The 16,255-nt window shown below is 47.2% G+C and overlaps 1 protein-coding gene across 1 annotated transcript in view; it reads right to left on the bottom strand.

Annotated features, from left to right (window-relative positions):
* Nucleotides 1-16,255, bottom strand: part of LOC137344351 (BTB/POZ domain-containing protein KCTD20-like) — a 96,963-nt gene that overhangs the window by 71,152 nt on the left and 9,556 nt on the right. The gene's annotated exons all lie outside the window — the stretch shown is intronic.

The raw sequence follows: 16,255 nt of genomic DNA, 5'->3' as shown, positions 1-16,255 counted from the left end.
TCTCTGCTACTTCTGTGTTTTTTAAAGAAATAAAGCAGTTCATTTCCAAACAGTTCAGGTCGCTGATAAAATTAGTTCCTAAAATCATGGGGCAGCTGCTCATTCAACTTCCAGAAATCTTCAACGATCGTTTATCAATAGCAACCCAAACGTGATCCTGGTTGTTAAATACAGTGTGGATCTAGAGCTGTAGTCACTGGCACAGAATGATCTGCTGCCACTTAGAATCATAGAAAGGTTACAGCACGGAAGGAGGCCATTCAACCCATCGAGTCTGCGCTGGCTCTATGCAAGAGCAATCCAGCTAGTCCCACTCCCCTGCCGTATCCCCGTAGCCCTGCCAATTTTTTCCTTTCAAGTACTTATTCAGTTCCCTTTTGAAGGCCACGATTGAATCTGCTTCTACCACCCACTCTGGCAGTGCATTCCAGATCCTAACCACTCGCTGTGTAAAAAAGTTTTTCCTCATGTCACCTTTGGTTCTTTTGCCAATCACTTTAAATCTGTGCCCTCTGGTTCTTGACCCTTCCGCCAATGGGAACAGCTTCTCTCTATCTACTCTGTCTAGACTCTTCATAATTTTGAATACCTCTATCAAATCTCCTCTCAACCTTCTCTGTTCCAAGGAGAACAACCACAGCTTCTCCAGTCTATCCATAACTAAAGTCCCTCATCTCTGGAATCATTCTAGTAAATCTCTTCTGCACCCTCTCTAAGGTCTTTCCTAAATTGCGATGCCCAGAACTGGACACAATATTCCAGTTGTGGCCGAACCTGTGTTTTATAAAGGTTCATCATGACTTCCTTACTTTTGTACTCTAAGCTTCTATTTATAAAGCCCAGGATTCCGTGTGCTTTTTTAACCACTTTCTCAACCTGCCTTGCCCCCTTCAACGATCTGTGTACATGTACCTCCAGATCTCTCTGTTCCTTTACCCCTTTCAGAATTGTGCCCTTTAGTTTATATTGCCTCTTCTGATTCTTCCGACCGAAATAAATCACCTCGGATTTTTCTGAATTAAATTTCATCCGCCACATGTCCGCCCATGCCACCAGCCTGTCCATATCCTCTTACATACAAATTAAGGGCAGGAGTAGGCCATTCGGCCCCACGAGCTTGCTCTGCCATTTGATAAGATCTTAGCTGATCTGATTGTGACCTCAACCCTACCTACTATAACCTTTGACTCCCTTCTTAATCAGGAATCTATCTAACTCAGCCTTAAAAATATTCAATGACTCTACCTCCACCGCTCTCTGGGGAAGGGAGTTCCACAGACTCACGACCCTCAGAGAAAAAATTTCTCCTCATCTCCGTCTTAAATGGGAGACCCCTTATTTTTAAACTGTGGCCCCTAGTTCTAGTCTCTCCCACAAGGGGAAACATCCTCTCAGCATCTACCCCTTCAAGCCCCTTCAGTATCTTACATGTTTCAATAAGATCACCTCTCATTCTTCTAAACTCCAATATATACAGGCCCAACTTGTCCAATCTTTCCTCATAAGATAACCCCCTCATCCCAAGAATCAGTCGAGTGAACCTTCTCTGAACTGCCTCCAAAGCAATTATGTCCTTTCTTAAATAAGGAGACCAAAACTGCACACAGTATTCTAGATGTGGTCTCACCAATGCCCTGTACAACTGTAGCAAAACATCTGTACTTTTATATTCCATTCCCCTTGCAATAAATGACAACATTCCATTTGCCTTCACTTGCTGTACATGCATACTAACTTTTTGTGATTCATGTACTAGGACACCCAGATCCCTCTGTATCTCAGAGTTCTGAAATCTCTCTCCATTTAAATAATATACTGCTTTTCTATTCCTCCTGCCGAAGTGGACAAGTTCAGCTGCCAAATTTTTGCCCACTCACTTAACCTATCTATATCTCTTTGCAGACTTCTTATGTCTTCTTCACAACTTACTTTCCTACCTACCAATGTGTCATCAGCAAATTTTTCAACCATGCATTCGGTCCCTTCATCCAAGTCATTGATACAGATTGTAAATAGTTGAGGCCCAAGCACTGATCTCCATGGCACGCCACTCGTTACATCTTGCCTAGAAAATGACCCATTTATGCCTACTCTCTGTTTCCTGTTAGTTAACCAATCCTTCATCCATGCTAATATGATACCCCTACACTATGAGCTCTTATTTTGTGTGGTAGCCTTTGATGTGGCACCTTGTCAAAAGCCTTCTGGTTTATCCACGTTGCTTGTTACTTCCTCAAAGAACTCTAATAAGTTAGTCAAACACGATTTCCCTTTCACAAAGCCGTGTTGACTCTGCCTGATTGCACTGAGATTTTCTAAGTGCCCTGCTATAACCTCCTTAATAATAGATTCTAGCATTTTCCCTATGACCGATGTTAAGCTAACTGGCCTGTAGTTTCCTGTTTTCTGTCTCCCTCCTTTCTTGAATAGAGGAATTACATTCGCTATTTTCCAATCTGATGGGACCCTTCCAGAATCTAGGGAATTTTGGAAAATTAATACCAATGCATCTACTATCTCTGCAGCCACTTCTTTTACGACCTTAGGATGAAGTCCGTCAGGACCTGGGGACTTGTCAGCTTTTAGTTCTAATATTTTTTTCAGAACCCTTTCCCTGGTGATTGTAAATGTTTTAAGTTCCTCCCTCCCTTTTACCTCTTGATTCACAATTATTTCTGGCATGTTATTTGTATCCTCTACAGTAAAGACGGACGCAAAATATCTGTTCAATTTATCCGCTGTTTCCTTATTCTCCGTTATTAATTCCCCAGACTCTCTCTCTCGAGAGGAGCAATGCTCACTTTACTTGCTCTTTTCCTTTTTAAATACCCGTAGAAATGCTTACTATCTGTTTTTATATTTCCAGCTAGCTTTCTCTCGTACTCTAATTTCTCCCTCATTATTCTTTTAGTCATTCTTTGCTGTTTGAAGTCTATCCTCACTGTTCACTACCCTTCCAATTTTTGTGTCATCAGCAAATTTTGAAATTGTGCCCTGTAAACCCAAGTCCAAGTCATTAATATATATCAAGAAAAGCAGCAGTCCCAGCACTGACTCCAGGGGAACACCACTGTACACCTCCCTCCAGTCCGAGAAAAAACGTTCACCACTACTCTCTGTTTCCTGTTACTTAGCCAATTCTGTATCCATGTTGCTACTGCCTCCTTTATTCCATGGGCTTGAATCTTGATGATAAGCCTACCATGTGGCACTTTATCAAACGTCTTTTCAAAGTCCATAAAAACCACATCAACTGCATTGCCCTCATTGACCCTCTCTGTTACTTCATCAAAAAACTCCATCAGGTTAGTTAAACACGATTTACCTTTAACAAATCTGTTATAGCTTTCCCTAATCAATCCACACTTGTCCAAATGACTGTTAATTCTGTGCCGGATTACTGTTTCTAAAAGTTTCCCCACCACTGAGTTTAAACTGACTGGCCTGTAGTTGCTGGGTTTATCCTTTCACCCTTTTTTGAACAAGGGTGTAACATTTGCAATTCTATAGCCTTCTGGCACCACCCCCGTATCTACGGATGTTTGGAAGATTATGGCCAGTGCCTCCGCAATTTCCCCCCTTACTTCCCTCAGCAACCTAGGATGCATCCCATCTGGACCGGGTGACTTATCTACTTTAAGTACAGCTAGCCTTTCCTCCTCCTTATCAATTTTTAGCCCATCCAATATCTCAACTACATCTTCTTTTACTGAGACTCTGGCAGCATCTTCCTCCTTGGTAAAGACAGATGCAAAGTTCTCATTTAGTACCTCAGCCATGCCCTCTGCCTCCATGAGTAGATCTCTATCTCACCCCTCCTCTCACTACCCGTTTACTGTTTACATGCCTTTAGAGGACTTTTGGATTATTTTATGTTGGCCGCCAGTCTATTCTCATACTCTCTCTTTGCCCCTGGTTTCCTTTTTCACTTCCCCTCTGAACTTTCTATATTCTGCCTGGTTCTCACTTGTGTTATCAACCTGACATCTGTCATAAGCCCCTTTTTTCCGCTTCATCTTACTCACTATCTCTTTTGTCAACCAGGGAGTTCTGGCTTTAGTTGCCCTACCTTTCCCCCTCGTGGGACTGTGCCCAGACTGTACTTGAACCATCACTTCTTTAAAGGCCGCCCATTGTTCGATTCCAGTTTTGCCTGCCAATCTTTGACTTCTTTTCCTATCATATCTTTCACCCAGTAGCAGTAACTCAGCCTCCTCACCGAATCCCTCAGATAATGAAGCAGTCCGTGCCTGCATGCAGCAAGACCTGGACAACCTCCAGGCTTGGGCTGACAAGTGGCAAGTAACATGTAACATTCGTGCCAGACAAGTGCCAGGCAATGACCATCTCCAACAAGAGAGAGTCTAACCACCTCCCCTTGACATTCAATGGTATTACCATCGCCGAATCCCCCACCATCAACATCCTAGGGGTCACCATTGACCAGAAACTTAACTGGACCAGCCATATAAATACTGTGGCTACAAGAGCAGGTCAGAGGCTGGGTATTCTGTGGCGAGTGACTCACCTCCTGACTCCCCAAAGCCTTTCCACCATCTACAAGGCACAAGTCAGGAGTGTGATGGAATACTCTCCACTTGCCTGGATGAGTGCAGCTCCAACAACACTCAAGAAGCTCGACACCATCCAGGACAAAGCAGCCTGCTGGATTGGCACCCCATCCACCACCCTAAACATTCACTCCCTTCACCACCGGCGCACCGTGGCTGCAGTGTGTACCATCCACAGGATGTACTGCAGCAGCTCGCTAAGGCTTCTTCGACAGCACCCCCCAAATCCGCGACCTCTACCACCTAGAAGGACAAGGGCAGCAGGCACATGGGAACAACACCACCAGCACGTTCCCCTCCAAGTCACACACCATCCCGACTTGGAAATATATCGCCGTTCCTTCATTGTTGCTGGGTCAAAATCCTGGAACTCCCTACCTAACAGCACTGTGGGAGAACCTTCACCACACGGACTGCAGCGGTTCAAGAAAGCGGCTCATCACCACCTTCTCAAGGGCAATTAGGGATGAGCAATAAATGCTGGCCTTGCCAACAACGCCCACATCCCACGAACGAATAAAAAAAAATCAGTCATGTCCCGACAAGCCTCTCGCACCCATTCTTCTCACTTTTTGTTACCAGTTCTTCTCTGATGATTGCCTCCTGAAGGGATTCGCTCCTCACTGGGTTACAGTTCTACCCATGGTGGCAGCTCTCTGGTGCCTTGGCTGAGTCGGTCACCATTTGCGCATGGACCTTGGACCTTGCCGTTGGGCTGTTCAACCTCATGGTGCATCGCAGCCGAGCTGGATCCAGATTTGGTCCGATGTCGAGTGGGGAACCTTGCTTGACTTTCTCCTCCCGACTGGGGCAGGGGGCATTAATTAACCAATTAATTCAGTCATTCGTTCATTCATTCCGATGCTAAGATCGGCTAAAGGAGCACAGAGCTGAGCTCGAACCCGTGAACTTCCTGGTCTCTGGATAAACTAGTCAGGCGGGGAGCAAACCTGGCACAAACTCAACCCTGACTCTGCAAAGGCAGCTCACTGCAGCTGGCTCCTGAAGCGTCCGCCCCTTGCACGGTCATCAGTAAAAAGTAACGGGGGGGGGGGGGGGGGGGGGAAACATTACCAGTTAGCACCCCAACGTCATGGAAGCATCAGGAATCTGAGCGCCCAGCTCACGGCACGTGCGGTTTTCCATAAATCTAACGAGCGGAAAATCATGGCGGGATGGGGGGTGAACTTGGTGCTCTGATCTCAGTGCACGGAGCTCTGATTGTTAACCAGCCTCAATCACAGGACAAAAAAACTGGGTTGTTGTTTAGAGGGGGAGAACAATTTGGAAGTCCTGGATTTCCTGGAAACAAAGTGATAAGGCAGTTGGGAGTGAAATCAGGAAGCACTTTTTCACAGAAAGGGTAGTGGAAATCTGGAACTCTCTCCGCTTAAGGCTGTGGATCAATTGAAATTTTCAAGACTGAGATGGATAGATTTTTGTTGGGTAACGCTATCGAGGGACATGAATCAAAGGCAGGTAAATGGGGTTGAGATACAGATCAGCTGTGATCTAATTGAATGGCGGAACAGACTCGAGGGGCTGAATGGCCGACTTCTGTTCCTATGACAAACACAAAGTGGGTGGGAGGAGAATGGGATTCCCTCGGAAAACTCTGCCTATCACTGTCGCTAATGTCCCACAAAACCGACACCACAGCCCAGTGATGGAATAATGGAGAAGCAATGCAGAGAAAACTCATGCGCTGGAACAGAAAGATGCAGCCATGATCCCGGTCCCATGAGCATCTCAGCTCTGCTTTAACTCTCCCCATACTGAACCTTTCTGTGGCTGCTTCATCCCTCTCCCCATCTCCGCTCCATCCCTCTCACCCTCCCCCTGCTCCATCCCTCTCACCCTCCCCCTGCTCCATCCCTCTCACCCTCCCCCTGCTCCATCCCTCTCACCCTCCCCCTGCTCCATCCCTCTCACCCTCCCCCTGCTCCATCCCTCTCACCCTCCCCCCGCTCCATCCCTCTCACCCTCCCCCCGCTCCATCCCTCTCACCCTCCCCCTGCTCCATCCCTCTCCCCATCTCCGCTCCATCCCTCTCACCCTCCCCCTGCTCCATCCCTCTCACCCTCCCCCTGCTCCATCCCTCTCACCCTCCCCCTGCTCCATCCCTCTCACCCTCCCCCTGCTCCATCCCTCTCACCCTCCCCCGCTCCATCCCTCTCACCCTCCCCCCGCTCCATCCCTCTCACCCTCCCCCCGCTCCATCCCTCTCACCCTCCCCCCGCTCCATCCCTCTCACCCTCCCCCCGCTCCATCCCTCTCACCCTCCCCCCGCTCCCTCCACCTTCCTCGCTGCCCTCCATCCCCTACCTCCACCACAATCCATCCCTCATCCCCTCTCCGCCCCGCTCTATCCCTCTCCCCATCCACCTTCCTCGCCCTCACCCCCTCCCACCCCCTCGCCCCCATTCCCTCCCCCTCCCTCACTCTCTCTCCCTTGCCCCCACTCCCTCCCTCACCCCAACTCCTTCCCCCTCCCTCGCCCCCACTCCCTCCCCCTCCCTCGCCCCACCCCCATTCCCTCCCCCTCCCTCACCCCCACACCCTCCTCCTTTGTCATCCCCCCTCCATGGCCCACCTCGTGACCTTGCCCGATCATGGCTGCACTCCTATTTATCTTGGTAACCAGGTATCTTCTGCAATGAATATTCCCAGGCACGCAGTCACCTCTGACCTGCCCCAAGCTACGACCCTCCGCTCTCTGTCAGCTACATCTTCCCAAAGCACTGGGTCAGTTGGCAAATCGATGCTGATGATGGCCAACTTTACCCCTCTCCCACCACCCTCGGGTCCACGACTTGTCATTGACTGTCGGAAACAAAGTCATGGATCAACTTTCTCCACTCAACCTTGGTGAGACAGAATCCGTCCTGTTTGTCTCCCACCAGAAACTTTGCCATTTTAACCCCCCCCCCCCCCCCACCGCCAACTCCATCCCTCTCCCCACCTGCCCACTCAGGCTGAACCTGACAGTGTGCAACCCCGAACTGAGCTTCGAACTTCACGTCTGTTCCATCACCAAGGCTGCCTATTTCGTCCATCCCTCACTCCAACTGCTGTGCTGCCCGTATCCTAACTCGCACCAAGTCGCGGTCACCCATCACCCCTGTGTTCACTGTCCTACATTGGCTCCCGGTCCGGCAACGCCTCGATTTTGAAATTCTCATCCTTGTGTTCAATTCACTCCATGGCCTCGCCCCTCCCTATCTCTGTAACCCCCTTCAGCCCTACAACCCTCCGCGTACTCCGCATTCCTCCAATTCTGGCCTCTTTTGCATCCCCCATTTTGTCACCCCATCATTGCTGGCCGTGCCTTTAGCTGTCTAGGCCCTAAGCTCTGGAATTCCCTCCCTAAAACTCTCCACCTCTCTCTCATCCTTTAAGAAGCTCCTTAAAACCTACCTCTTTGACCAACCTGTCCTAATATCTCCATACCTGGCTCGGTGTCAAATTTTGTCTGATAACGCTCCAGTGAAGCGTCTTGGGATGTTTAACTGCGTTAAAGGTGCTGATTAAATGCAAGTTGTTGTTGTTGCTGAGACCCTCATTCACGTCTTTGTCACCTCCAGGTTCAAATTCTCCAATACCCTCCTTGCCAGACTGCACCAATAGGGACCCGCCAGGACTAACCGCCCACATCCTGGCCCCTACTAAGTTCCACTTGGCCAACAGCCCAGTCCCCACTGGTTTCTCTGAACCCGAATCCTCCAATGCAGATTTCAAAATCCTTGTCATTGTCTATAAATCCTCTGGTGGCCTTGTTCAACCCGACCCCTGCAACCTTCCCCAGCCCGACGTCCAGGTCTCCCACTTTGGCTCTGGGCGTCTCCACCATTGCTCCAAAGTCAGCGATTTGAGTACAAAAATCCAGCTGACTCTCCAATGCCATTAGTGAGGGAGTGCTGCATTGTCAGAGGTGCCGTCTTTCAGATGAGACGTTAAACCGAGGCCCCGTCTGCCCTCTCTGGTGGACGTAAAAGACCTGATGACACTATTCGAAAAAGAGCAGGGAGATCTCCCCGGTGTCCTGGCCAATATTTATCCCTCAACCAACATCACTAAACCCTATTATCTGGTCATTATCTCATTGCTGTTTAATCAAGTCCCAATCTGTCCTCATCCGATGTCCACACAGTCCAGATTCCAACAGGTGCCACTGGATGGCGATCAGGAGCAGGAATCCCGGGATCGTGAGGCCATCTGTACCATTTGCAATTGCTGCCCCAGCTGGGGGTCACCTAACTACCCCAGACCAGGGACCGAATGTGGGGCCTACCCAAGCTGCGTGACTCAGCACCACACATGATGCTGCCGTTACCCACTGAGCCAGCTGGGGAGCTGGAAGCGAGGGTGCTAGCTCGGTTCAGTTTGTAGCACCATCACTTCAGTCTGAAAGTTGTGGGTTCACCCCAAACTGCAAGGCCGAGGCACATAATCCAGGCTGTGTGCCCTCTCTAATTCTAACCTGATCCCATCCTCTGGCCTGATACATGGTCGTATGTGTTAATTTCCAGATAGGGCCTCATCTAACTGAATAAACTTGCATTTATACAGCGCCTTTCACAACCTCAGGACGTCCTGAAGCTCTTTACAGCCAATGAAGTACTTTTTGAAGTGTAGTCACTGTTGTAATGTATGAAATGGGGCAGCCAATTTTCACACAGCAAGATCCCACAAACAGCAATATGACAATGATCAAGAAATTTGTTTTAGTTATTGGCCGAGGGATAAATATTGGCCGAGGGATAAATATTGGCCAGGACACCGGGGAGAACTCCTCAGTTCTTCTTCGGGAGAGCCATGGGATCTTTTACGCCCACCTGAGAGGGCAGATGGAGCCTCGGTTTAACGTCTTATCCGAGTGGTTCAAGTGGAAGTTAAGGATTCTATGGCGCTATTGGAAGTAGATCAGAGGATTTCACCTGTGTCCTGGTCAACATTCCTCCCTCAACTGAAGGCTGAAAAGGATTAAAGCACAGAGCGGGCATCGCAAAGAGAGTGGATCGTGAACCGAGTGGGAAATTGAGAATTTGTTGAGAGTGGGAATTAGGTGCAGAGGGGGGAGGAGGTGCTAAATTTTTTAAAAAGCAAAAAAACCCACATAACAGACTAAAAAGTAATTATCTATAAATAAATCGATTATTTAGTCGAGAGGAGCAGTACTGAGCACCAGGGGCGGAGCCCCTTTCCCCATTCACTAAGAACAGAGAGAGTGACATTATAGTGAACAGAGAGGAGGAGCTCTGAGAGACCCAGAATAAAAGGGTCCAATAATCGGGGTAAGTAAACAGTAAGAAAATTAATAAAAGAGTATCTAAAGGGAGTTTAGAAAAAAAAGGTTTCTAAATATAATGGATGGGCAGCTAAGACCCATTGCCTGCAATTCCTGCACCATGTGGGAACTTCAGGACGCTCCATGTGTCCAGGAGGGCCACATGTGCAGGAAATGCCTCCAGTTGCTCGAGCTCAAGCTGAGGATTTCTGAGCTTGAGGGGCGGCTGGAGTCATTACAGAGCATAAGGGAGACTGAAGGTTTCCTGGATCGTACGTTCCCGGAGGTGGTCACTCCGCAGCCACAGAGTTCAGGATAGCAAGTGGGTGGCCATCCGAAAGGGTGGGAAGAGCCAGGCAGTGTGGGAATCTTCAGGGTGTATGGCACTCTCAAACCAGTAACAGCATTGAATACCAGTGAGGGTGACAACACCTCGAAGGAGTGCAGTCCTGAGCATGGCACCATGGGGCAAAGGACTGCACGGGGTGCACAGTGAAGTGTAGAAATGCAGTAGTCATTGGGGATTCAATATTCAGGGGGGACAGACAAGCATTTCTATGGCCGCCAACGTGAGTCCTGCCTCCCTGGTGCCAGGGTAAAGGACAATACGGAGAGGGTACAGAACATTCTGCGAGGGGAAGGGGAACAGCCAGAAGTCGTGGTCCATGTGGGCACCAACGACATAGGAAAGAAAAGGGGTGAGATCCTGCGGTCAGAGTTTTAGGAGCTAGGGAGGAAGTTAAAATGCAGGACCTCAAAGGTGGTAATCTCTGGATTACTCCCAGTGCCATGCGCTAGTGAATACAGAAATAGGAAGATAAGGCAGGTTAATGCGTGGCTAGAGACGTGGTTCAAGAGGGAGGGTCTTCAGATTCTTGTGGCATTGGGACCAGTGCTGGGGCAGGAGAGACCGGTTCAAGACGGACGGGTTGCACCTCAACAGGACTGGGATCAATGTCCTCGTGGGGAGGTTCACTAGTTCTGTGGGGGAGGGTTTAAACTAATTTGACAATGGGATGGGCACCAGGATGTAGCAATAGAAAGGAGAAACAAGGTGCACAAAGGATTGGGAGAGACAGAAAGCACTAGAGTAAGAAATGGTACAGTATTACGTGGGATCAGACTAAGAGAAAATACGAGAAGGTTTAGAGTGTATGTGTGTTAATGCATGAAGTGTGGTAAATAAGGTTGGTGAGCTGCAGGCGCAAATAGTCACATGGAAATACGATATTGTGGCGATAACGGCAACCTGGCTCAAAAAAGGGCAGGATTGGGTACTAAATATTCCTGGATACACGGTGTTCAGGAAAGATAGGCAAGGCAAAAAAGGAGGGAGGGGTTGGTAGTATTGATTAAGGAGAATATTGCAGTGCTAGAGAGAGAGGATGTCCTGGAGGGGTCAAGGACAGAATCTATTTGGTTAGAGTTAAGAAACAATAGAGGTGCCATTACACTACTGGGTATATTCTATAGGCCACCAACTAGTGGGAAGGATGTGGAAGAGCAAATTTGCAGCAAAATTAGAGGGGTGCAAGAACTATAGAGTAGGTAGGAGGCATTGCTGGATCTGGTTCTGGGGAATGAGGTGGGCCAAGTGGAGCAAATGTCAGTGGGGGAACATTTAGGGAACAGTAATCATAGTATCATAAGGTTCAGATTAGTTATGGAAAAGAATAAGGAGCAATCTAGAGTAAAAATACTTAATTGGAGGAGGACCAATTTCAGTGTGTTGGGAACGGATCTGGCCCGGGTAAATTAGAATCAAACTGTAATCGAACAATGGGCGGCCTTTAAAGAGGAGATGATTTGGGTACAGTCTAGGTACATTCCCATGAGGGGGAAAGGTAGGGCAACCAAAGCCAGAGCTCCTTGGATGACGAAAGAGATAGAGAGTAAGATGATCAGAAAAAGGGGGTGTATGACAGATGTCAGGTTAATAATACAAGTGAGAACCAGGCTGAATATAGAAAGTACAGAGAAGTGAAAAAGGAAATAAGAGAGGCAAAGAGAGGGTATGAGAATAGATTGACAGCTAACATAAAAGGGAATCCAAAAGTCTTCTATAGGCATATAAATAGTAAACGAGTTGTAAAAGAAGGGGGTGCTAATTAGGGACCAAAAAGGAGACCAACGCATGGAGGCAGAGGGCATTGCTGAGGTACTAAATGAGCACTTTGCATCTGTCTTTACCAAGGAAGAAGATGCTGCCAAAGTCACAGTAAAAGAGGAGGCAGTTGAGATACTGGATGGGCTGAAAATTGATAAAGAGGAGATGCTAGAAAGGCTGGTTGTACTTAAAGTAGATAAATCACCCGGTCCGGATGGGATGCATCCTAGCTTGCTGAAGGAAGTAAGGGTGGACATTGCAGAGATACTGGCCATAATCTTCCAATCCTCCTTAGATACGGGGGTGGTGCCAGAGGACTGGAGAATTGCAAATGTTACACCCTTGTTCAAAAAAGGGTGTAAGGATAAACCCAGTATCTACAGGCCAGTCAGTTTAACCTCTGTGGCGGGGAAACTTTTAGTAACGATAATCCAGAACAGAATTAATAGTCAGTTAGACAAGTGTGGATTAATAAAAGAAAGCCAGCACGGATTTGTTAAAGGCAAATCGTGTTTAACTAACTCGATAGAGTTTTTTGAATGAGGTAGCAGAAGGTTGATGAGGGCAATGTGTTTGATGTGGTGTATATGGACTTCCAAAAGGCGGTTGATAAAGTGCCGCATAATAGGCTTGTCAATAAAATTGAAGCCCATGGAATAAAAGGGGCAGTGGCAGTATTGTTATAAAATTGACTAAGCGACAGGAAACAGAGTAATGGTGAACGGTTGTTTTTTGGACTGGAGGAAGGTATACAGTGTTCCCCAGGGGTTGGTACCAGAACCACTGCTTTCTTTGATATATATTAATGACTTGGACGCACAGGGCAGTTTTAGAGTCAGTCAATGCAGCACCTTAAATTAGACATTCAGTTATAGGGTCAGTCAGTACCGCACCTTAAATCAGACATTCAGTTATTGGGTCAGTCAGTACCACACCTTAAATCAGACATTCAGTTATAGGGTCAGTCAGTACCGTACCTTAAATCAGACATTCAGTTATAGGGTCAGTCAGTACCACACCTTAAATCAGACATTCAGTTATAGGGTCAGTCAGTACCACACCTTAAATCAGACATTCAGTTATAGGGTCAGTCAGTACCACACCTTAAATTAGACATTCAGTTATAGGGTCAGTCAGTACCGCACTTTAGTCGTATCACTGAATGGTACAGCACAGGAGGAGGCCATTTGGCTCATTGTGCCTGTGCTGGCTTTTTGAAAGAGCTATCCAATCAGTCCCATTCCCCTGCTCTTTCCACATAGCCCTGTAAATACTTTCCCTTTAAGTATTTATCCAATTCTCTTTTGAAAGTTACTAGTGAAAGTTACTAGTGAATCCACCACCCTTTCAGGCAGTGAATTCCATTACAACTCGCTGCTTAAAAAAATGTTTCTTCATGTCGCCTCTGGCTTTTTTGCCAATCACCTTAAATCTGTGTCTTTTGGTTACTGATTCTTCTGCCACTGAAACAGTTTCTCCTTATGTACTCTTATCAAAACCATTCATGATTTTGAACACCTCACTCCTTAACCTTCTCTGCTCGAAGGAGAACAGTCTCCAGTCTCTCCACATAACTGAAGTCCCTCATCCCTGGCACCATTCTAGTAAATCTTTTCTGCACCTTCTCTAAGGCCTTGACATCCTTCCTAAAGTGTGGGGCCCAGAACTGAACACAATACTCCAGATGAGTCCTAACCAGTGTTTTATAAAGGTTTAGCATTACATCCTTGCTTTTGTACTCAATGCCTCTACTAATAAAGCCCATGATCCTACATGCTTCTTTAACAGCCATCTCAACTTGTCCTGTCACCTTCAACGATTTCTGTACGTAAACCCCTAAGTCTCTCTGTTCCTGCATCCCTTTTAAAATTGTACCATTTAGTTTATATTGCCTCTCCTCATTCTTCCTACCAAAATGCATCACTTCACACTTCTGAGTTAAATTTCATCTGCCATGTGTCTGCCCATTTCACCAGCCTGTCTATGTCCTCCTGAAGTCTGTTACTATCTTCACATTGTTTACTACTTTTCCAAATTTTGTGTCATGTGCAAACTTTGAAATTATATCCTCTATACCCAAGTTCAGGTCATTAATATCAAAAAGAACAGTGGTCCTAAAACTGACCCCTGGGAAACATCACTGTACACTTCCCTCCAGTCTGAAAAACAACCGTTCACCACTACTCTCTGCTTTCCGTCCTGTAGCCAATTTTGTATCCACGCTGCCACTGTCCCTTTAATCCCATGGGGTTTAATTTTGCTAACAAGTCTATTATGTGGCACTTTGTCAAATGTCTTTTGAAAGTCCATATACACAACGTCCACTACACACTACCCTCATTAATCCGCTCCGTTATTTCATCAAAGAACTCAATCAAGTTAAATCATACATTTAGGGGTCTAAATTGCGCCGCGTAGCCCCCGTTATGTAGGCACCACGCGGATTCCTAAGGACCCAAAATGGCATCTGGAATGTGCGCGCACACTTCTAGCGTGACGTGCGCAGGACACCATATTGGTAAAGGCGTTCGCGCACACACAGATAACGAACCCAGCTCAATGTAAAGTGGGGCCATTACGCAGTAGATCAGTGTGCAACGCTGATTTAGAGGAACAGATGCGATTTTGGAACTCAACGTTCCAGCGAACGCACTGTCTTAACCTCACACAGCTGAACAGGTCTTAAACAGCATGGAGGACTCCCCCACCAGTGTTATTTAAAGGGATCATGTAGGATTTACAGGTTAATTGCTGGACTATTGCGGCTGGCTGATGGTGTATTCAATTAAGAAGCTGGTAATGCAGTAAATCAGGTACCAGGCCCACCTCGATGACCATGTTTTAAAAGACATTCTGGACAAAAATAAAATGTTCAACCATTCTGGATCAGAGTTGCCATGTGATGTCTGGCTTTGAAAGATATAAATCTCAATCCAATTTCCCAGATGCTTTAGCAATTTTTGGAGGTCTCCTATACTTGAATACTAGGACTAGGGGACGTAGCCTAAAAATTAGAGCCAGGACTTGAATGAGTGAAGTTAGAAACACTTCTACACACAAAGAGTGATAGGGGTTTGGAACGCTTTTCCGCAAACGGCAGTTGATGCTAGCTCAATTGTTAATTTTAAATGTGAGATTGATAGATTTTTGTTAACCAAAAGGTATTAAAGGATATGAGGCTATGGCGGGTATGTGGAGTTAGGTCACAGATCAATCATGATCTCATTGAATGGCGGAACAGGCTCGAGGGGCTAAATGCCCTACTCCTGTTCTGATCTTCCTATAATAAAGTTTCAATAGTCTACAGGGGGTGGGCTGCCTAGCTGACAGGCAACAGCAAGGGCACTGGCAGAGTGGCAGGAGTGGGATAGGAATGCTGTCATCCTGAGAGAGGACAGCAGGTTCATGTTCCATGGAGCCACTACGACTTGCTGCCTCCTGTTATGCACCACCTTCTCCTGCAAGGAAGCGGGACGTGTGTTGGTGTGTTTCCTGCAAGATGTTTGGGTGATGTGGCTGTCTTGGTTGAATAGCTGCCAGTGTGTGTGGCCTGTGAGTTGTGGGTGTGCGACTTGCAACAGTGGTAATGTGCAAGGGTGAGAGGAAGCATCTGATTGGAAGAGTTGAGTACTGATAGGAAGAGTTTGTTGGTAAATGGGTGATGGGGGGTGTAGTGCGTGGTGCAGTTGGTAGGAGACACCACTTGACGGTTGACCTCACTCACCTTGACCACTTGTGTCCAAGCATTGAACTTCTTCCTGCACTGCATCCATGTTCATGATGCTATGCGCCTGGCATTGACTACATCTGCTACTGCCTCCCACTGCCTTTTGGGCATATGTCTGGAGGGCCTCTTGCCCCCCTGCAGATATAGGATGTCCCTCCTCCTGGCCACCTCTTGCACCAAGACTTCTAGTGCATCATCAGAGAACCTTGGTGCATGCACTCTCGCGGACCTGCTACAAACTCAGATCAGCAGATTGGTGAGGTCTGGCATGCAGATTGGAGGATGTGGGATTTAATAGTATGCAACTTTTATTCAATGTTTTAAACTAACTCAACAGTTTGTTATCATAGGGACGGGACCTGCATCTGTGTTTATCGTGTGTGATGTCTGATCTCCGTTCAGACTCCATGCGGATCCGTATCTTATATTTTGAAAATATCAGAGTCCCGCAAAAGTTCAGCAGCCCAGTTGTTGCTCATTAAAAATTCCACAGATCCCATCACCATGCTGCACTACATTGCAGCAGATTCACTTCCCAATTGACTTCCACCACTTCCTGCACC

This window comes from Heptranchias perlo, chromosome 27 (genome assembly GCF_035084215.1).
Source record: "Heptranchias perlo isolate sHepPer1 chromosome 27, sHepPer1.hap1, whole genome shotgun sequence".
NCBI lineage: Eukaryota > Metazoa > Chordata > Chondrichthyes > Hexanchiformes > Hexanchidae > Heptranchias > Heptranchias perlo.
The sequence above is the reverse complement of the archived record's forward strand: the minus strand, read 5'-3'. Positions and strand labels throughout refer to the sequence as shown.